The following is a 24,156-nucleotide window of genomic DNA, read 5'->3' as shown; positions in this document are numbered from 1 at the left end:
ATTGGCATGAGTGCCATTCTCCAAAAGATCAGATGAAGTTGTGGAGAATGGCATCGGTGCCATTCTCCACAACATCATATGATTATTTAAGATATTGGCATTAGTGCCATTCATCACATGCAGAATGGAGAATGGCATTGCTGCCATTCTCCATATAATCATATGGTAATATGGACAATGGAACTAGTGCCATTCTCTAACCATCATCTATTAGGTTCCTCTAAATTTTCTCTTTATGGCATTGGTGCCATTCTCCACAACATCATGGGGGATGGCACCAGTGCCATCATCCACAAACTATCATGGAGGATGGCACCAGTGACATTCTCCACAAGCTTACATGGAGATTGGATTCAGTGCCATTCTCCAAAAGATCAGATGAAGTGTGGAGAATGGCAGTGGTGCCATTCTCCACAACATCATATTATTATTTGGAGAATGGCACCAATGCCATTCTCTAAATAATGGCACCAGTGCCATGTGATGAATGGCACCAATGCCATTCATCACATGGAGAAGAATGGAGAATGGCATTCCCCACAATCCATGTATGGTGTTGTGGACAATTGCACCGGTGCCATTCTCTAACCATCATCTATTAGGTTCCTCTAAATTTTCTATGAGAAACTCTCATGTGACAACCTTGACATATGGAGAATAGCACTGATGCCATTCTCTACAATCCATCTGATGAATGGCACTGGTGCCATTTTGCACAACATCATGGAGGATGCCACTAGTGCCATCCTCTATAAACTGTCATGGAGGATGGCACTAGTGCCATTCTCCAAAAGCTCACATGGAGATTGGCATCAATGCTATTCTCCAAGATATCACATGAAGTTGTGGAGAATGGAACTGGTGCCATTCTCCACAACATCATATGATTATTTGGAGAATGTAAGCAGTACCATTCATTACATGAAGAATGAGAGTGGCATTGGTGCCATCCTACACAATTTATGTGATGAATAGCACCAGTACCATTCTTCAAACAATAATGGTATTGTGTACAATGGCACGAGTACCATTCTCCAACCATCATGTGTTAGCTTCCTCTAAATATTCTATGTGAAAATTCTCATGTGACAACCTTGACATATGGAGAATGGCACTAGTGCCATTCTCTACAATCCATGTGATGAATGGAACTGGTGCCATTCTCCACAACATCATCGAAAATGGCACCAATGCCATTCTCCAAAAGCTCTCATGGAGAATGGCACCAATGCTATTCCACAAAAACTCATGGATATTGTCATCACTACACAAATAACATTGTTGAGAATAGCCCTGGTGCCATTCTACACAACATCATATGGTTATTTGGAGATTGGAACCAGTGACATTCACCACATGAAGAATGGAGAAGGGTTTGGTCCCATCCTCCACAATCCATGTGATGAATAATATGGGTGCCATTCTCCAAATAATCATATGGTGTTGTGGACAATGGCACCATTGCCATTCTCCAACCATAATGTGTTAAGTTCCTCTAAATTTCCTATGAGAAAAATCTCATATGACAACCTTGACATCTATTGATAAACCTTCAAGGAGATTGGCATTACTGCCATTCTCCAAAAGCTTAGATGAAGTTCTGGAGAATGGAACTGGTGCCATTCAGCAAATAATAATATGATGTTGTTGAGAATGGCACTAGTGCCATTCATCAAATGGAGACAAGAGAATGGCACTAGTGGCATCCTCCAAATAATCATATGCTGTTGTGGAGAATGACATCAATGCATTCTCCAACAACCATGTGTTAGGTTCCTCTAAACTTTCTATAAGAAAACTCTCATGTGAAAACCTTGACATTTGGTAATATAGCCTCATGGAGGATGGTCCTGGTGCCATTCTTCAAAAGATCATATGAAGTTGTGGGGAATGGAACTGGTGCCATTCTCCAAATAATCATATGATGTTGTGGAAAATGGCATCAGTGCCATTCATCACATGGAGAATGGAGAATGGAACTGGTGCCATTCTTTGTTATCCATGTGATGAATAATAATAGTACCATTCTCCACACCATCATATGATTATTTGAAGAATGGTACTAGTGCCATTATCCTTCCATCATGTGTTAGGTTGCTTGAAATTTCTATGAGAAAACTCTCATGTGACAACATTGACATCACATTCTCCACAACTCATGTATGTTTTTAACCTATATTTTATTTATCATTTATGATTTTTCATGCAACTTCAAAAGCATGGTGCGCAGAAATATTTGGTCATATGTGACATTTTATAGGTGTTCTTGAATGATTTGTGCATCCACTCAAACAAAAAAGACCACTTCAAATGTCTTGAAGTAGTACTAATCAAATGTGGGGAGTATGGCATCTCCCTAAATCCAACAAAATGCTAGTTCATGGTCACCCAAGGAGTTGTTTAGGGACACATCTTTTCTCAACATGAGATTACAATTGACATGAACAAAATCAAAATCATCATGGAATGCCTCCTCCTACAAATTCCAAAGGTGTATGGGTCTTTATGGGACATGCTGGCTATTATAGAAGATTTATATTACGGTATGCCATGATAACTAGACCACTTTTCAAATTATTAGTGGAATTCTAATGGATAGAAGAGTGCGACCAAGCCTTTGAGCTTTTAAAGTAGCACCTAATCACAACACCATCATTATATCTCCCAATTGGGATATTGATTTTCATGTTCATACTGATGGATCCAAGAAAGCAATTGGGAGTGTGTTTTGTCAACCTGGTGAACATAAGAAAGACTACCCATTCTACTTCGCTAGTCGACAATGCAATGATGCCGACATCAACTATACCACCACAGAAAGAGAAGCCCTAGCAATGGTGTATAGTGTTGAGGAATTTGGGCACTATTTATTGGCAAATGATTTTGTCTTCTACACCGACCATCAAGCATTAGTGGTCTGCAAAGGTGCCCAACACTACATTGCTGATCACATGTCTCGTGTCAAGTCAAGAGAAGAAGCCACTGGAGTAGAAGACGACTTGCTAGACACCACACAATTTCAAATAGATGCTATTCTAGATTGGTGTGGAGATATCATTGGGTACTTAATGGCAAGAAGACCACCCCCTAAAATGAAAGCAGTGGATGCTAGAAAACTAATTTTAAAAGCTACACCCTATCAACTCATTCCAGACATTTGTGCACCATTGACTAGTATCGGACCCGCAAAGGCTCTAATTGGGCAGCTATGATGATTTGCAGTGCAAGGAAAGTCTGAACCGTATAGACGTTGTGACATGAAGTTGGGGGTAATAAACTTCACGCACCTCTTCACTTCCTGCAGCATTCAAACTGACTACCAAAGATACTTATCATTGAGAATGAGACATTAGAAAGAAGCTTTTATGCCAAGATACCACACCATACTTTCCTCCCTTAGATGAGAATGAAGATGGTAACATCCCAAGTGATGTTGTAGTCAAGCATAGGGAGAAGGAAAGGATCAGCAGAGGCCATAATCTCAGCGAGCCAGTCTGCACCAAAGAGAAGAGTGATACGTTGTTGAAAGAAGATCTTACGGCTCAACATGACATGAACTGATATATATCGAGGAGTTTGAAGGGGTTTATTAGGTCGGATGGGTAGATTCCGAGGAAACATTGCACCTCCTTCATAGACACCTTTATACTTAGCTCAAAACACTCTACAAACTGTCATTAGACACAGAGGCCTATAACTTTCAGTAGAGACATGATATCAAAGATTCAAGTACAAAAGAGATGCGCCTTGAGATGGGCTTCGTGCTGATATAAGTTTCATTGAAAACAGATAGACGGTTGAAGAGATATGGACAGTTTACTGGAAGGGGGTAAAAACTATCATGAAAACAGACTGTCAAACACAGAGACTCATAACTTTTTGCAGCAATATCTGATTTAAGATCTAATTATATAGGAACATGCGCCTTGAAGAGAGCTTCGCACTAATATAAATTTCATTACAATCGGACTATCGAGCAGAAAGTTATAAGCAAAACACTAACAGGGGGTCAAACTATCATGAAAACTACCCTCCACCCAGGCTAATTTCGCCTGAGCAGGATGCTCCCTCAAGACTCCACCTTCATCAACGATCCACCCCTCATAGATTTCGCCTAGAAGAGGGGAAGAAGTTTGCATAGTGGCTCGGGAAACAAATACACCATGTGTGCATAGTGAGTAGCCGAATAGAAAGAACTTTTAAGGCTTTGAAAGAAAGAAAAGGGAAGAGATACTCAAGAGAGAGAGAACCTGAAGTGACCTTCATTACAAATAGAGTGAGAATCCACCTCAACACTACAAACACAAGGGAGAAGAAGAGGTTTCATACATACAAGAGGGAGCGGAAGCTCCAAGACTACTCATAGAGAGAGAATAAACTAGAGAGAGAAGGACTCAAGAGTCTACATAAGAGAATATCTACAAGAGGAAGAGAAGGCTCATGGAAGAGGCTTGGGGAGACTAGAACTACAGCAACATAAGGCCCAATGGTGGAAGAGAGATTGATGAACAAGGGAGAGGAGGGCTCCTTTTATAGAGATTTTATTACCCTCCTTCACCCATTTACAATTGCTGCCTGTAGATTCCTTTCCCCATCAATCACATAAGCACGTATGTCACCATTTATGTCCTTTTTGGCTACTCTTGCCATGTGTCCCATCAAAAGATGCTCAAGAATCTTAAAATAGTGAGAAAGTCAAGAGTCTCCTCACATGGAGCCCATAGGGACCCTCTCTTTTCCACATGTCCACATCCTCCTTATTCCACATAGGAGTTCTAGAAGGATTCCTCTTGACTTCACACTCCTCCACATGCCTTCCACATGCTTGGCATGTGGCCTCTCTTATATTATTGGAACACATGGACATGAGCCCACCTCTTTATATGACTCACTCTTCCTATTTTCTAAAAAACTCCATAATATCCCATACACAAATAACTCTCACCCCATACCAAGGTATTTATAATTCATACCTATGGTATTTACAATGAGCCATTCCACTCATCCTCTCCATCCCATAGAATATCATAGAAAATAGAAATAAGTGAGAGCCGCTAGGCTATCACTTGATACTCAAACTCTTATCAAACATAGAGAAAAACAATATCAATGCCAAGTTAAAAATATCAATTTTTGGCGTCACATGTTTCCCCCCCTAGCAGATCCTCTCTAGTACAGAGAGGGTCTACTGGCCCTCAAGGTGGTCGAGCATAGAAGAATTTAAGGCGATACTCATTGGTGCGTCCGGGTATCACCATGCCATCAACATCCTCAAGCTGAAAGGTTCCATTCGTGAACTTCTTTTTGACTCGATATGGTCCCTCCCATCGGCCGATAAGTTTTTTGTCTAGCCGCTTGTCCAGACGGCTATCAAATCTCATTACCAAATCTCCTTCTGCAATATCTTTCTTCTTGCGTAATTTGGTGTCAAAATGGGCCTTGCGCCTTCTTTGAGAAGATTCCAAGTTTTGTAAAGCCTGTAATCTGTATTCATCCAAGGCTTCTAGCTGTACCAAGCGTTGAGCATAGGCATCCTCCTGTCCTTCTATTCTTGCAACAGTTGTGCGAAGACTATGTATCTCTAATTCAATGGGTAAAATGGCTTCTATTCCATACACTAGTTGGAATGGTGTAAACCCAATAGCTAGCTTGTGTGTGGTTCTGTAAGCCCATAAAACCTCTGCCAAATGCCTATCCCAATGCCTTTTCTTGGTGTCAACAAGCTTTCCCATTGAATTGCACAACAATCCATTTGTTTTCTCAACCAAGCCATTACATTGGGGATAGTATGGCATGGACATGCTATGATTTATCTTTAGCTTATGCACCACATCTTCAATTAGTTCATTTCTAAAAGAGGTTCCTCCATCAGTGAGAACTTCCAAAGGACAACCAAAGCGTGAACAAATTTGATCAAAGAGAAATTTTGCAACTGTGCTTGCCTTGCTATTGACTATGGCCTTGGCCTCTGTCCATCGAGTCGCATAATCTGTGGCCACCAATAAATAATGCTTGCCTTGAGATGAGCGAGGGAGTGGTCCCACAAAGTCCAACCCCCACCTCTCAAATGGTCCATATGCTGGAATAGGCTTCAAGGGCCCAGGAATCAACTGTCGCCTTCCAAACTTTTGGCATACTTTGCAACTTCGACACCATTCATATACATCCTTATGGAGGCGTGGCCAAAAGTATCCTGCATTAAGAATTCTCCTAGCTGTGCTTGCTGAAGCAAAATGACCAGAGCATTCATGACACATTTCTAGGATTCTGCTAGTCTCCATGGGATGGACCACTCGACGGAGCACCTTATCTTTTCCCAATTTATAAAGAATGTCATCAACAATAGTATAGGGACAAGCCTTCCTTACCAATCTTTGCTTCTGTTGTGGAGTTAACCCTTGAGGAAACATGCCTTCTTCCACATATTGCTGAACGTCTTGCAGTTCTGGCCATCTAGTGTCTACCAAAGAAACCACCCCCCGGTCTTGTACTACAATGGCTTGAGTAGCTAACTCATCTGCCCTTTGATTTTCTTTTCTATTTATATGAACAAACTTGCAAAAATCAAACTGACTACATAGTGCCATAGCCTTTTGATTAAGCTCCTTCAAATGAGGACTTCTTGTCTGGTAATGCCCTTGCATTTGCTTTATAATAAGCTGAGAATCTCCTCTTACTTCCAATTCTTTAACTTGACTTTGAAGACAACCCTCCAAACCAAGAATCAAAGCATTATACTCAGCTGCATTGTTAGTTGTGATACCTGGAAGCTCTTGTCCTCTTGCCCATACCTCTTGACCTTTAGGATTCATCAAGACTATCCCCCCGGCTCCTTGTTGGCATGAAGGACTAAAAGCCCCATCAAAATACAAAACAAAAGCTGTTGGTGGTGTATCCCTTTCATCTTTAATGTTCTCCTTACATTTCTTTTCTTCTCCTAGATCCTCCCGTCCTGTGAGCAAATCTGCCATAGTGGACCTAGTGGTATTTTCAGTGACAAAAGAGAAAGAGAACTCTTGAAGCTCTGACAACCATTTTGCAAATCTCCCCCCAGGATTAGGCTTGCAAACTAGATATGCTAATACAGACTGAGAGGTAAGGAAGAAAAATGGTCGAGGTAATAAATAGGAGCGAAACTTTCTGACAGAAAACACCAAAGAGAGAGCTTGCTGCTCCATTTCTTCATACCTTGTTTCCACATCTGTAAGCTGTCGGCTGGCATAATAGATGGGTTGCATTCTACTTGCCTCTCCTTTTTGTAGCAATACAGCACCAACTGAATGCAAAGATACACTTGGATTTACATAAAAGTCTTGAGACCAATCAGGGGGCTTCAATATTGGGCCCTTACTCATGGCCTCCTTAAGTTGCTGGAAAGAATCTTGTTGCTCCATACCCCATTGGAAAGAAACTCCTTTTCTTGTCAACAAGTTCATGGGATGCACTATCTCTGTGAAATCATCACAAAAGCGTTGATAATACTTGCTCTTTCCTAGAATTCTGTGAACACCAGTGACACTCTCAGGACTTGGCAATGCCATGATTGCTTGAACCTTGTCAGGATCCATTTGCAGGCCTTCTTGAGACACAATATGCCCCAACAAGACTACTTTTGTTTGAGCGAAATGACACTTGCTAGGATTTAGATACCCTTTTACTTCATCAATCCTAGCTAAGGCCATCTTTAACTTCTCCATGTGATCTATGCACCGAGAATAAATGCAAAAATCATCCAAAAACACCCGTATGAACTTTCCCAAGTAAGGCTCCAGGACTTGACTCATGAACCTTTGAAATGTAGCTGGTGCATTGGTCAACCCAAAAGGCATCATTTTGTAAGCAAAAACTCCCCAAGGTGTGACAAATGATGTTTTCTTTTGATCTTCCTCCCGAATACGAGTTTGAAAGTACCCAGAATACCCATCACATACAGAATACATCTCATGCCCTGCCACTTGGTCTAGTATTTCATCTTGGAATGGCAAAGGAAAATGATCCCTCTTAGTGCATGTATTCAAAGGATGAAAGTCCACACAAACTCGCCACTTATTTCCTTTCTTTGGTGTGACAACTACAGGAGATATCCATTCTGAATCATCAACAGGAAAGATGAATCCTGCCTCAAGTAGTTGTGTTACCTCTTTCTTTAGTGCCTCAGCTTGGATCACCCCCAATCGCCTTAAGCGTTGCACAACTGGCTTGCTTTCTGGCTTCAACTCAATCTTGTGCTCCACAAGAGAGACTGGTCGAACCTGTGAATAGCTTGTTGCAAAGAGACATGGAAAATCATCTAGCATATCCAAGTACTGGAGCTTCTCACTACTTGATAGAGAATCTTCATTGCGTTGGCGTCGTTTAGTGTGCTCCACATCCTCCACATGAAGTGTCTCTATAGGATCTTCTTGCACCACCACCTTGTTCCTTCCTGACTCATCCCGATTAGCACCAAGACAAAGACCAAAGGCCACTCCTTCCACCTCACCCTCTAACTTGGACTCCTCGGAGCTACACCCTGTCTCTTCTTCTTCATCGGTTAAGTCAGAGCTTGAACTCTCTGATGTTGAAGACTCCTCCTTGACAACTTCCTTTTTGCGGCTTCTGATGTTGTAGCGCACCTTCTTATCATTTCCCTGCAAAATCAATTCTCCAGTATCCCACTTTTGAACAGCCTTCACCTTGCGTAGCCAAGGCCTTCCCAAAATCAATGGATAGGCACGTGCATCTGGCTTGGTAGGGATCACCTGAAAAGTAGTCGGCACAGAAATTCCACATACATCCACTTCTAGATTCTTCACAACTCCCAAGGTCTTAACCCTCGTGTTGTCAGCCAATTTGATGCGATAAGGAGAGGTAGTACTAGTATTTTAAATCAGCATCAATCATGGTCTTCTCACTCATGACATTAATCGATGCACCTCCATCAATGTACACATTAGAAATCACTTGACCATCAATGATCACATCAACCACAAGTACATCATCACCAACATCTATATCTACCTTTTGAACAATAAGATTGGCACTTTTCTTCTTTTTCTTCTTTGACACCCTTGTGCTTGCTAGTTTTCCCCATTCCTTCCGTAGTTTTGGAGACAAAGCAAGTAATTGACCAAAGGTGATATGAGCTTCCTTTTCTTTAAGGTCGGACAACAAGTCATAGCTTCCAATTCCTTGTCCTAAAGGAAAGTCTGACTGGCTAATTCTCCTTCTAGATGCCTTCTTTTTCTTACTACAGTGTTCCTCTTCTTGATGTTCCTCATCTACTTCTTCCTTGCTTTCTTCTTCTTCTTTTGCTTTACCACGCCCCCGTTTAGCCATCATTACCTCTCTTTCCTCATCCCCTGAAGAAGCTTCTAACAAGGATACTTGTTTTTCTTCTTTCTTTCTCAATCTAGGACACTCGAGGCGATAGTGACCTTTTTCATTACATTCATAGCAAGTGACCCCACTCCTATCTCGAGGCCTATCTTCACTCTTTGGTGCTCTAGGTTGTCGTGCATTAACCAAATGCAATTTCAAATCAGCAAACTCTGCCATCAATTGGGAGATATTATGATCTAACTCAGAGGATTTTGGTACCTGAGGAGTGCCCATTACCTCCACCTTAGAAGTTGAAGCTATTGAAGACACAAAAGAGGATTCGATCTTTAGAGAAGCTTCTTTCTTGGTTGCAATGCGAAGTGCCTCCATGTATGTTGTCGGATCTTTAATCATTACTTTTGAGCGAAGACGAGGCTCCAAAGCCATAACAAATTTGCTCATCTTTAAGTGCTCCATCCTTGAGAGACTTTGAGGGGCCGATGATGCCGATGCCACAGCTCGCAAAGCTGCCCTTTCATACTTTGTCCATAAAGTTTCATATCGGATTGCCAACACAGAGACCAACTCACCCTCTCCTTGACAGAACCGGTCCAACTGCAACATTAAAGCATTTGGCGACTCCACTGCCCCAAATCTCTGCTTCATTGCTGCCACCACTTGGTCCCAGTCCTCCTTGGTAGAGTCCGGCAAGGTCTCATGCCAACTCAAGGCTACACCTTCAAGAAAATCAGGCAAAATCTCTGCCCGATCCTTCATGGACCATCCAGAAAGCCGGCATCCTCGAACAAAATCCCGAAGATAAGACTCCGGGTCTTCCCCTTGGGTCCCTCGAAACACTGGAATCTTCACCATGATGAAACACAAAAAGGAAACACCAAGATCCAAATAATATCCCAAATAAGATCTGAACAAGATCCCACAGAGCCTTAGTGTACCAAGACCAACTTATTATGCATAACCACTTATTGAAAACCCTCCACAATGTGATCCTCAACAAAATCTTCAAAAATAAGTGACCAACCAGCACCATGAAAACATTGTGTATACATGCATTCTAGAATCACCCTTCTCACAATAGGAAGTGTACATAAAAGCTTCAAGATATTGTAATCTTCATCGTTTGCATAGCAAAAGAAGTCGAAAGCATTAAGAATCACCACTCCACTGTTATAGTCGAAAACTACCCAAAGACTCAACTCTTCTTCACACCAAGCTGCCAGTGCATGGATCAATCCCCAATTTATCATTGTGCCTGCTACCGGCGTTGTCGATTCACCAACATATTCAACAATGCAAACATAAAGGATATGATCATGGTGACTGTGCGAATAGCTTGAGCATCACCTTCACAATCTTCAAGTTCTCTTAAACGGGTTGCAATCTCTTCTAACGGAGTTCTTCCAGGCATCTTCTTTATCTCATACAAAGACATGCCTCTTCTAGGCATAACATGCAATCAAGTACACCCGAGACCGTTTAGTAAGGTGGGATGAATCCAATACCAAACGTACCCAGCGTCTCCACCAAAAGATGTGACATGAAGTTGGGGGTAATAAACTTCATGCACCTCTTCACTTCCTGCAGCATTCGAACTGATTGCCAAAGATACTTATCATTGAGAATGAGACATTAGAAAGAAGCTTTTATGCCAAGATACCACACCATACTTTCCTCTCTTAGATGAGAATGAAGATGGTAACATCCCAAGTGATGTTGTAGTCAAGCATAGGGAGAAGGAAAGGATCAGCAGAGGCCATAATCTCAGCGAGCCGGTCTGCACCAAAGAGAAGAGCGATACATTGTTAAAAGAAGATCTTGCGGCTCAACATGACATGAACTGATATATATCGAGGAGTTTGAAGGGGTTTATTAGGTCGGATGGATAGATTCCGAGGAAACATTGCACCTCCTTCATAGACACCTTTATACTTAGCTCAAAACACTCTACAAACTATCATTAGACACAGAGGCCTATAACTTTCAGTAGAGACATGATATCAAAGATTCAAGTACACAAAGAGATGCGCCTTGAGATGGGCTTCGCGTTGATATAAGTTTCATTGAAAACAGACAGACGGTTGAAGAGATATGGACAGTTTACTGGAAGGGGGTAAAAACTATCATGAAAACAGATTGTCAAACACAGAGACTCATAACTTTTTGCAGCAGTATCTGATTCAAGATCTGATTATATACAAACATGCGCCTTGAAGAGAGCTTCGCGTTGATATAAATTTCATTACAATCGGACTATCGAGCAGAAAGTTATAAGCAAAACACTAATAGGGGGTCAAACTGTCATGAAAACTACCCTCCACCCAAGCTAATTTCGCCTGAGCAGGATGCTCCCTCAAGACTCCACCTTCATCAACGATCCACCCCTCATAGATTTCGCCTAGAAGAGGGGAAGAAGTTTGCATAGTGGCTCAGGAAACAAATGGACCATGTGTGCACAGTGAGCAGCCGAATAGAAAGAACTTTTAAGGCTTTGAAAGAAAGAAAAGGAAAGAGACACTGAAGAGAGAGAGAACCTGAAGTGACCTTCATTACAAATAGAGTGAGAATCCACCTCAACACTACAAACACAAGGGAGAAGAAGAGGTTTCATACATACAAGAGGGAGCGAAAGCTCCAAGACTACTCATAGAGAGAGAATAAACTAGAGAGAGAAGGACTCAAGAGTCTACATAAGAGAATATCTACAAGAGGAAGAGAAGGCTCATGGAAGAGGCTTGGGGAGACTAGAACTACAGCAACATAAGGCCCAATGGTGGAAGAGAGATTGATGAACAAGGGAGAGGAGGGCTCCTTTTATAGAGATTTTGTTACCCTCCTTCACCCATTTACAATTGCTGCCTGTAGATTCCTTTTCCCATCAATCACATAAGCACGTATGTCACCATTTATGTCCTTTTTGGCTACTCTTGCCATGTGTCCCATCAAAATATGCTCAAGAATCTTAAAATATTGAGAAAGTCAAGAGTCTCCTCACATGGAGCCCATAGGGACCCTCTCTTTTCCACATGTCCACATCCTCCTTATTCCACATAGGAGTTCTAGAAGGATTCCTCTTGACTTCACACTCCTCCACATGCCTTCCACATGCTTGGCATGTGGCCTCTCTTATATTATTGGAACACATGGACATGAGCCCACCTCTTTATATGACTCACTCTTCCTATTTTCTAAAAAACTCCATAATATCCCATACACAAATAACTCTCACCCCATACCAAGGTATTTATAATTCATACCTATGGTATTTACAATGAGCCATTCCACTCATCCTCTCCATCCCATAGAATATCATAGAAAATAGAAATAAGTGAGAGCCGCTAGGCTATCACTTGATACTCAAACTCTTATCAAACATAGAGAAAAACAATATCAATGCCAAGTTAAAAATATCAATTTTTGGCATCACAACATCCAAGCACTACTGATATTTGTGGGGTTTTTTATATTGCTCCTAGATGTGGCATACACCTCAGTTCCCACCAAGGACTTAGACCAACAAATGTCTGAGTCTTTCTTGGACAATTTGTAATATGAATTTTTGAACATGATTACTTGTAACATTGCTATTTTTGTATATCATCCAAGTCTCCACTCCATGATTCAAGTTTGTATATTTGAATTTGGTACGATCTCATGAGATAATAAATGATGCGATAATAAATGTTTAAATATTGTTTGTATAAGTGAACGATGCGATAAGTATCCATGTTGAATTTAATTGTTTAATATTGTTTAGGGTCATAAAATAATTCTATCTTGTTGTCATTTTTTAGGTGAAGTATGAGCATGGAGGAAGAGAATGTAGAGAATATTCTCCCACAGGATCCTTCCCAACCAAAGGAACCTCTGTTTCGCGAGGGTCATAAGTCTCACCTGTGCCTCAAGAGGCTAATTTAGCGGACCAGCTAAATCACACCGAGTCTCAAGCTATCTTGTAGGCACAAAGAGAGATGTTGGGAAGGGAGGGGCTGGGTATTTTTGCCACTGGTCCAGTGGATGGCGGCACCATGCAAGGTGACCCGCTCTCTTTTCGACAAGTGTAAAGGCTTTGTCCATCGGAGTTCGTAAGAAACACCTTATTTCTTCAATCCGAAAATGCTAGAAGAAACAAATGTGCACAACCCAAGTTGTTAGACTTGCGGCACAAAACCCTTGCCCACATCCTTCTCCAGCGATCCATAGAGGTGGAAGGGAGCATCCCCAACAACCAACAGATAGCCATGTTCTTCATTCAGCAGGTGTATGTGTGTGACGTCTTGCATCAACGTGTGGATTAGAATGGTCACCATCACTTGTCAAGAACAGAAAAGGGACATCCTATGGAGCACAAGCGAGCAAGTATAGAGAACAAAGAGTCCATGTCTCTGAGGCCTCATGTGCTAACTTCCAAGGCACATAGTGACCTTGTTGACTTGGCAACATCTGCCATACCTCTCCATCAACAGGTTGTTACTGGCTGAGGAGTTACAAGCTCGTCTTGCAACTCAAGACAAAGAGATTTAGGACTTGCAAGCACACATATACATGCTTGAGGATAAGCTTGCATGCTACAAAGATACTTTTGGAGACTTGGATGCCATTGCGGTTATTGACACATTTGATTTTGAGGACCTCACCAATATAGATTCATAGGCTGAAGGACCAATCACTTAGGGAATAGTAGACATGGGACCTAGTGCATAACTATGTAAACTTCATAATGTGGATTAAGTGGTTTAAGCGAACTAAGTGGGTTAAGTGATTTAATGTAAAAGTGGAGCTAGTATAAAGTTTAATGTGGATTACTATAGTTTAAGTGGTTAGAATTGATTAAGTGGTTTAAGTGGACTAAGTGGTTTAAGTGGTATAAGTGACTGAAGTGGTTTAAGTGGGTTTAGTGGACTAACTGATTCAAGTGGTATAAGGGGACTAAGTGGTTTAAGTGAGCTACATGGTTTAAGTTGTTCAAGTGGTTAGAATTGATTAAGTGGATTATGTGGACTTGTAAAGTTATTGCTGAAATGTTGAAATATATCGATGTGAATTAGTGCACATGATAGCTAGATCAACCCTTGCGACTTGAAAATATAAACTTCAATTGTGCTTATTTGATTGTTCCCCCCTTTTTCTCACTGTTGCCTTGAAAGTATTTGCAAGTCACAAGGTTGGATCTACCTATTATGTGTACCAAATCATCCACAATCTAAGTAATTACAACACAATAGCGTAACTCGTAGCCCATAAGTTATTAGCTTTTAAGTACAAAATGAGACGAGATGGATACAAGCATATCCGCTCTTCCATCGCTTGACATATTCTCCCATCCATCCCCTCACATACAACATACCATCCTACATATTTAGAGCTTCATTCATCACTTCCAAGTACAAAATGAGATGAGATGGAGATGTGCATATGGCTCTTCCATCACCTAACATATTCTCCTATCCATCCCCTCATGTATAACATATAACACTCTATATTGCATTTAACGTAGGTACGATATCGTTTATCTCTTCGACTTCACTATTGTCACTCAATAGCTCAAGCTTGTCTTCTTCTTTGCTAACTACATCCTCGGCAACTATTTCTGTAGTCAATCATTGCCCAGCAATTCTCATTACAGCGGATTTGCTTGCTGCCCTTGCCGCAACATTAAACCCTTTCAACAATTGTAGATTCCCAAAGCAAAAAGGTAAATCGACAGCTCTTAATGGCTTTAAACGATTTCATCTCTTAGAATGAATAAAATCGTATGCACTCTAATTTCGCTCACATGCACCCAATGATGCAGCAAAACAGTGCTCTCTCTCTCTCTCTCTCTCTCTCTCTCTCTCTCTCTCTCTCTCTGTGGAAAGCCCATCTATCTAGAATTGAAGGCTGACCATCTATACATCATCTATAGATAGATGAGCCTTAAGAAATTATTGGGTTCTTTTAAATTAGGGCTTGGATTGTTTATATATACCCTATATATAAATTTAGCAAGTGGGAAAAACTCACAAATTGGTTCAATTAGGTGGAACTCAACCTTAATTCAATGTGCCCTAAGGAAGTATCAAATTCAAAAAGCATGATGCATGGGGAAATTAGTTGAGCCATTTTTTCTTTACCAAGGAGTAGATCCTTACGTAATTGTTTGATTCAGTACCACCTGAGGGGGCTACATCTGGCATACTGCATTTCTTATAGTTCTTACATATTTGGAGGATCACAAGGTCCTGTTGGAGGGAGATTGAGCTCAACATAATTTCTAAATCTTTTTTTATTTCTTACAAAGAGTATGCAGTCCATTGAACCTTGTAGCTTTCCTACTGTGTGTGTGTGACGGGAATAGTCACAAGAGAAAATTGGAGAGTGTGTTTAGAATAAGAGAGTGTGCCTATAACAATATTGTGTAATTGTATGTGTGGGCAATACGTGAGAAAGAGAAGAATGGGGAGGGATCTCATATGTTTGAGTTTTCATGTGTGTACGCATGTCACGAGGAGGACAATCAAGGAAGAGAGAGCACACGTGGGTGTGTGATGAAGAGAGAAATACAATTTGTGCACTAAGACATAGAGAGTGTGTGTGATAGAGAGAGAGAGAGAGAGAGAGAGAGAGAGAGAGAGAGATTATATATGTAATAAGTGTGAGAGATGCTCAAGATAAAATAGTCATGCAGAGTAAACTTAGCATAGAGCCAATGCAAGCGGTGGCTAGAGTGCATGGGGTCCTAAAATCAATTAAATCAATTGAAGACATTTTAAAATCCCACCTTGAGACCCAAAGAAGTGGGTCCGTAACGCGTTGTAGATGGGTCATGCTACTCGTAAGCATGGACATACACAACTCTTCATAAAAGGTGGGCCTTTTTGGAAGTATTTGATCTTGTTTATGGAGGGGATCTTTAAAAGGGTGCACATGCAAAAGAGAAGGGAGGAACGTGAACGCCTGATAATGAATGAGAGGCAAGGGTGGTAGAGGGGGGGGGGGGCGGGGCGGGGGGGTTATGCAAAGTGAACACCAACAATAAACAATCTTCTCATGGTCTCATGGAGCTCAATGTGTGGGCAAGGTTTCCTTATTATTATGATTTATCCGATAGAGCGCAGTATTGAGAGCTATAGTTGCCATAGCCATTGAGCTTCCTCATCGCCATAGCCATTGAGCTTCCTCATCGCCATAGCCATGGCTCCCTCCTTCCCTTCAATACTCTCCTTCACTCCCCCCTCTACCTCCTCCTCCTCCTCCATCCTCTCCCACCTCGACACCACCCTCCTTCGCTCCCCTTGCTTCTTCCCTTACTACATGCTCGTCGCCCTCGAAGCTGGCGGCCCCCTCCGTGCCCTCGCCCTCCTCCTCCTCTCCCCTCTCTCCTCCTTCGCCTCCCTCTTCTCCCCCACGCTCTCCATCCATTTGCTCCTTTTCGTCTCCACTTCCGGCCTCAAACTCTCCGAGGTCTCCGCCGTCTCTCGAGCTGTTCTGCCCAAGTTCTACCTCGAGGACTTGCACCCCGCCGCCTATCGGGCTTTCTTGTCTTGCCAGCGTCGGTATGCTGTCACGTCTCATCCTAAGATATTTGTGGAGCACTTCCTCAAGACCCATCTTGGAGTAGAGGGGGTGTTCGGCACAGATGTGCAAGTGACCAAAGGTGGCTACTGCACGGGTTTTGTGGCCAAGAGCGGGGTGCTGGATGAGAACAAGAAGGCGGAGGCCGTGAAGGCTTTCTTTGGGGACAGTCCTCCTGATGTGGGCCTCGGAACTAGACCATCAGACCTCCAATTCTTGGCACTATGCAAAGTCAGTAGCTAGCTCTGATTATTGTGCTTCCGTATCTTTTTCTGCCTAAGGTCCGAGGTATCGCGCGATTCTGAATTCATCTCACCAGGGTGAACTGGAACTCTTCCATTTCATATTTGATCGTAAATTGCTTTCGCGTTTGCGCAAGCATTTTGCAACCAAACATCTGCTATCACATGTATGTGCAAGGCGACTAGTCTAACATCAGCTAAAATGGGAAGAATGCATCAATGCACATAGCAAATGTCATCAAAACAGAGCGTGCTCAACTCTGCGCATCGGTGTTCTTTCACTGTAGCCGATGGTAGATTAGCTAGCGACCTTGAGCCTCCCAGAATGATATGTTTGATGCCATCTGCATTACTCTTGTGCATGTAGTGAAGAAGGGGTATTGTGTGATTGTGTGCAATCTTTTCCATGTGTTTTCCTAGTGTCGGGTGGTAGGCTTCACTGTGTTTCCTGCTACGATGGACTGATTTGTATTTATGGCTATCGTGGTGCAGCAAGGCTTTCTTGTTCCAGCAAACAAGAAAGTAGGAACAGTGCCAAGAGACCAGTATCTCACTCCTCTCGTCTTCCACGATGGTCGTCTGGTGATGCGCCCGACTCCTTTTGCGGCCCTCGCAATCATCCTGTGGTCGCCTATCGGCCTCATTCTTGCGCTGATGAGAATTGTGACCGGCCTATTGCCAAAAGAATTAGCTTATCCTCTAGCTGCATTCCTTGGATTGGAACTTCGGGTGAAAGGCGCTCCTCCTGTTCTCTTCAACGGGGCGGGTCAAACAGGAGGATTCCACCAGGAAGGTGTCCTCTTCGTCTGCACTCATCGCACCCTCGCCGATCCTACTTTCTTGACAATGGCGCTTCGTCGCAAGGTCCGAGCTCTCGCTTACAGTGTCAGTAAGATTTCTGAATTCATTGCTCCTATTCGAGCTACCCACCTCACCAGAAACAGAGAAGAAGACTCGAAGATCATTCAAAAGCTCCTCTCCAAAGAGGACCTGTTTGTTTGTCCCGAGGGCACGACCTGCCGGGAGCCTTTTCTTCTGAGGTTTAGTCCTCTCTTCGCGGACTTGGCTGATCGCGTCGTGCCTGTGGCTCTCAACGTCCGGATGAGCATGTTCCAGGGAACTACAGCTCGAGGCTACAAGTTTCTGGACGCCTTCTTTTTCTTGATGAATCCCCGGCCAAGTTACGAGGTGATTTTCTTGGAGCCGCTCTCGATCGAGGAATGCCGTGCTCAAGGTAAGACCGGCATCGAGATTGCAAACCATGTGCAGAAGCAGCTAGCTGGTGAGCTGGGCTACCAGTGCACCAACTTCAATCGCAAAGACAAATATACATTGTTGGCAGGGCATGACGGAAGCGTTAAGTAACCGAGCACACTTTAGCAATCAGCGTTCACTTTTCTGCACTCAGTAGATAAGCGTTATTGCCGCAATCAAACATTAGTTGCCGTTTGGCTTTGGTTGGCATTATATCAACCTATGTGATGCACGCAAACGAGCTGCGGCAGCTGCCATCGCCATAAATCTATTTTATGCTTAAAAGCACGGAGACTTGATATTAAACAAGTCGGCCTTTTATTCATCTCTATGTAAAGTTGGTGTGGGATTCTCTTCTTGTGATCTTCTTTAAAAATAAATTTAAAGAGGTGAGGCAACGTTTGACATCCACTCGGTAGAGACGGATGTGACACGTCCGCTAGAATGAAGCCTGTTCAGGGGACGACGTGCTGTTACGTACGGGTCATCTATGCCTTAAGTGGTAAAGAATAAGCTTGCAATATTGCTCGACGCTCGTCACCAGGTCTCGATAGAAACCGCCGTGCCTAGATTGTTGTCGCACATTTGGAATTGGGAGATGTGATATATAGTGAATTTAGTGCAAAGGCGCTGGCTTTGATGGTATTAGCTCGGAGCAATTATTTGACAGCTCACGCATCGCCATAGTTTTAACTCTTTTTGCTGTAAATGCACACCTGCTCCAAAGACATTTTGTCTCATCTTGTTAAATTCCTGAATATATATTTCCTAGTGTGGAACCCGTGGCAAGCCACACGCCACATTCACCTTCTCGAGGTCCGAGAGCGATTGGAACAGGTTACGGAATCGGAGTTGTCCGGAATCCGATTAGAGCCAGAGCACACGGTCGTGGACCCTGGTAATGCGAGGCTGGTTGTGGGTTTTGAAGGTTGGGTGCAAATTTCAAAACCAATGGCACGTCAATTTGCTCTCAAAATCTGTGCTCAGTTTTTTTTTTTTTTGAAAGAGGTATTCTCATATATTTCATAAAACAGTATCTTACATGCAACTCAGACAATTTCTTACATTCGGCTCCGACAAAAGATCTCGCTCGAAATACTCAAGAGGCGGACTCTAGCGCTCTCCTCGGGCTAATTGGCCACTAGCCATTTCACTTGGATCCCTATGTCAACTACTGCTTGTTTACAATTGAGAGAGAAGATAACCGAACTGCTAACGGATGCCTCATAATGGGCAGACCAGATTTTGTAAAGTGATGCATTTTATTACCTCCCACAGAGTGGCTCTATTTGGACCAAGGTTTGCGGCAAAGATAGCTGCTCCTTTTGAAATGATCTGCATGCCCAAGGTTTTGGCACACCGCCTTCGCAAGATTCCCCAGAGACTTCGGACCTCGGGGCATCCCTAGAGGTGGGAAAGCGATTTTGTTGTGCATTTGCAAAGCTTGCATCTGTCATCCACGCAGAGCCACGGTATGTGACTGCCAATGGAAAAATGCCCTCCGCATATTCTCTGAAGAGAGTAGTTAATCTTGTTATAGGGCGTCGATTTCCACAGCCTCACAAATCTGCCACTCCACATGGCATCAGTATCATCTCTAAGCCATCGGTCATTAAGCTTTAGATACCAACCCTCCTTATATGCGACGAAATTGTTGAACGCCTTAGGTGACAACTTAGTCAGGGAATATCAGCACCCCACCCCCACTCCTCTTGGACGGAGTTAATTGAAGGGTGGGGGTTGGTGGGCCAATCGAAGGGAATCCTGAGTAATATGCCATTGATAAGAGCCATTTCCTCCTGGGACAGCAAGAAATCTGCTTCAATCTAGAGGTCTTCCCAAATGAGTATTCCTTTGGCACCAATCAGTCCTACCATCCTCCCGTTACCTAATGCAAATTTGCCGTCATCCGGCCAAGCCACTTGCCACCAAATGGAAAGCTTCAAGGAGAAGTCCTCTACAGGGTGCCCTCTCCAGGACAGGAGTACTAATCCTTCCTTCTAGGTTGCCATAAGTCTGTTGAAGAAACTCCCTTTCAGTCATAGGGGGACAACTAAGAAGACTTCAGTCCACATATCCAGATTACTGAAGTGTTTCACCTTAGCATTGCGAACAACATATTCAAGAAATACGGTCCAGGGTTCCCTGGAGTCCAAGAATTGGGTCCACAATTTCATCAGGAATGAGACTACTCTACACTTCAAGTTTGGGTCTCCGAAGCCACCCAATCTTTTTGGCACGCATAGAATTGACCAGGAGATCCATTTCCATTTGATTCTCTTCCATATGAAAGCTCTCAAGCTTTTTTCGATTAGGAGGATGTGGCTTTTATAGAATGCACAAATAGAAAGAATGAAGAACGAGGCAGGTGCCAGAATATGCTTGACCACCGTGCATCTGCCCAACAGACTTAGTGGGACCTTTGTCCATGCGTCTATTTTGGCCTTAAATTTGGGCCACCACCATAAGAATCATTGTCTGATTGTGATTCCAGCCCCTACAAGGACTCCCAAATGTCGAATAACCTGTCCCCTAGGAATCCATTTTAGGCCTGTAGCTTTCATCCATGCAGTTGGGTTACTCCTTGAGACAAACAGAGCTTGGGATTTGTCCCATTGGATTCTCGAGCCTGAGGCAAGCAATGCATTTCAAACAGACCTAGGACTAAGTTCCGTTGGTCAGGGTCAGCCTTGCAGATCGTGTTGGAGTCATCTGCAAACAGTTGAGCGAAGAGAGGAGTGTTGGATCCTGGAAGTCTCATGGGATCCAAGGAACCCCTTGCAATGAGCTTGCGGAACAAAGCGAGCAACGGTTCTGTAATCAAAGCAAATAGCAATGGTGCCAAGGGACATCCCTATCTAATAGATCTCTTGAGCTCAAACGACCCTACCTTAGCTCCGTTGATGCAGTTCTGTAATCTGTGCTCAGTATTGGAGAGTGCCAATCCTGGCGCCTGATCCGGGCTGTAGTGATAAAGACAATTTCGTAAGTGCATAATCAGTTGTGTTTAGCTCAGCTGAAGCCTTTTGGCTACACGGATTCGGCTCTGTTGATTCTCAGTAGGACCACCAGTCTTGAGTTGCCCTATGGTCTTCAATGCTTTGTTCAACCAATGAGAAATGGCCAACAACACTCTACAAGCTCCTTGCACCTTCGTTAGAAGCACCTTCAGAGCCATTAAAGGCTTCAGAGTATCCTTGAGTTTAGTGACAAGCATAAAGAGCCTGAATCAGAAGATGGCACCATCAATAGAGATTTCTATTCGGAAAATTAATATCCAGAGTCCCATTTACCCACCCAATCCCTCCCTTTTATCAACTGATTGGTGCTTGAAAGCTAAATAGTAGACAATTAAGAGAGAATCTTGAGATGGGCTTATTTGGCTAGAAAGGGGTCACTATCCCCCTAACAAATATTCTAATCATTCGTGTGGAAATGAGTAGGAATCGGCCAATTGGGGAGTGTTTTCCCTTGGCTGAATCATTTGAGTCTGCTGAGTCAAGAGCACAATAAACTCCTAAAATGGTTTTAAATTACTCTACCTTCGAGAAGAATTTGATGGTCTTGCATGTGAATCTCATCCAGAAAGAACAAGGAATTGTTTCACATGAAAGGATGAAGTTTGAGCTTTGCTCTCGCACTAGGTGTGGAGGGCACACTATAATACAATAGGTGTCCTCCAAAGGACATCAACACCTACAAGCTAGATATAATGTTGATTGATCGGTTTAGTAGTAATGTCTCCCTTCGGAGTGCACTTGCTGGGGCACACTATAATACAATAGGTGTCCTCCAAAGGACATCAACACCTACAAGCTAGATATGATGTTGATGGGTTTAGTAGTAATGTCTCCCTTCCTGAGCACTTGCTGCATGTTTCTTCTTGACTGAGCTTTTCTCTGAGATCAATTTCTTTCATAGACTTCTTGAATGTCGACTTCACCTTGTTAGGCCTTGCAGAGGAGGCATTTTCATTATCACTTGCCTCTATCTTTCTTCTTGGCCTACTTCTTAGGAGGTCCATTATTTTCCAATGTAATATCTTAGTAACTTGGTTCAATCAACAATTCTTCATATTTCCTCATCGGGTTAACTATTTTTGGAGACTCGAGGTCAATTTGAGTACAACACAAAATCAACCATGCTTGCAATAACTTGTCATCCGGTGGTATATTGAGTTGATTGATCATATCTCGCATTCATAGCACAAGTCCTTTATAAACTCGTGCTCCTTTTGCTTCAATTCACTAAGCTTGGTACATATGTCTTCCTCATTAATTTCTTGTCTAAACCTCTTAAGAAAAGCTTCATAAATTTGATGCCAATCCTTGAAGCAATTGGAAAGTCGTTAAACCAATGTTCATGCCATCTTGGTCACCTCTTGGTCAATGTACAAGGGAAATAATTCATGTATTCCTCTTTTATTATAGCAACATTAATCTGACAGACTCACAGGATCTTGAAATCTTCAAACTTCGTCTTGATTGGAGTACCTTGACAGTTGCCAACATGGGACCCTTGGATCGCTCATCATCAACATAATCATCCTTATGTCATGCATTTTAGTGTCATCATTCATCTATGTGGACTCGCTCATGGTGACGTTCCTCAATAGGTGGTGGCCTGGGCACTCATCTTCGAGCCCTGAATCTTTTGGAACTATTGAACTCAGTCACTTATGATATTGTGACCACACCCTAGTAAACACCATATAAGATAAAGTGGGACAAAAGTTTCATTTTGGGAATTTTGAAATTGGGCGGATTTCATTAATTTTGGGAAAGGTCTCATTAAATTTCAGAAAATTTTCATTGATTGTGGTAAATCGTAATAATCTAGAGAATTATGCTAATATTTGGAAATTCCAATGATTATGGAAAGCATCCTTGGTTGTGAAACCTTTCATTGGGTATAAGAACCGGAACATAGCATTTGTGGTAGAGTTTGAAAATCATGTTGTTGGTGGTGTTAATAAACACCCTTTGGGGATGACATGGATATTTTACTTGAGGTGAGTTAATAAACACCAATTGGTGGTGTTAACAAACACCATGCACATTAGGGGAGAATTGGGGTCTCAAAAGGGCCTACAATTAGTGTTTCCTAATTTCAAGGGATTAGAGAGTGATTTGAGGTGTACCAATGAGAGTGCTAGAAGGTGTGGGGCAATGGTATGTTGAGGTGGAGGGAGAGCAGGCATGCAGAGAGCCCCTATTGGTTGCTCCCCTTACACTAGGAACCACCCAAACCCTCCCCCCACTCTTAACCCATGTTTGACCCTCCTACCAGGTGCACCTCCCCCACATGAGCCCAAACTTGCCTTCAATGGGATGGTGGTGAAATTTTCTTCTCCCCTTCCTCTTTCTAGGGCCTGTGCCCCCCACTATTCTAGCCAACCTACCAAATCACTTAGATTTGAACCAAATCCCATGCATTTTCCCTCTTCCTCCTCTTTCTCTGCTCTGTCCTGCTCTGTGGCCTGCTTGCTGCAGCTCCTCTCTCTCTCTCTCTCTCTCTCTCTCTCTCTCTCTCTCTGTCTCCCCCCTCTCCCTCTCCTGTGCCTCTGTTGGAGCTACTCTGTCCCTCCCCTTCTCCCTCTCCTGTGCCTCTATTGCTGTTGCTCTGTCCCTCTCCTTCTCCCTAACCTGTGCCTTTGTTGTTGGTGCTGCTCTGTCCCTCTTCTTCTCCCTCTTTTTTGTGCCTCTGTTGGAGCCGCTCAATCTCTCTCCTTCTCCCTCTTCTGTGCCTCTATTGCTGCTGCTCTGTCCCTCTCCTTCTCCCTCTTTTG

At 42.8% G+C, this 24,156-nt stretch overlaps 1 pseudogene; it reads left to right on the top strand.

The window, feature by feature from the left end:
- The first annotated feature begins 16,491 nt into the window (after positions 1-16,491).
- On the top strand, positions 16,492-18,479 carry LOC147887232 (glycerol-3-phosphate acyltransferase RAM2 pseudogene; annotated as a pseudogene).
- Positions 18,480-24,156: the final 5,677 nt, after the last annotated feature.

This window comes from Dipteris shenzhenensis, chromosome 23 (genome assembly GCF_047967505.1).
Source record: "Dipteris shenzhenensis isolate YYH24624 ecotype China chromosome 23, Dip_SZ_1.0, whole genome shotgun sequence".
NCBI lineage: Eukaryota > Viridiplantae > Streptophyta > Polypodiopsida > Gleicheniales > Dipteridaceae > Dipteris > Dipteris shenzhenensis.
The sequence above is the reverse complement of the archived record's forward strand: the minus strand, read 5'-3'. Positions and strand labels throughout refer to the sequence as shown.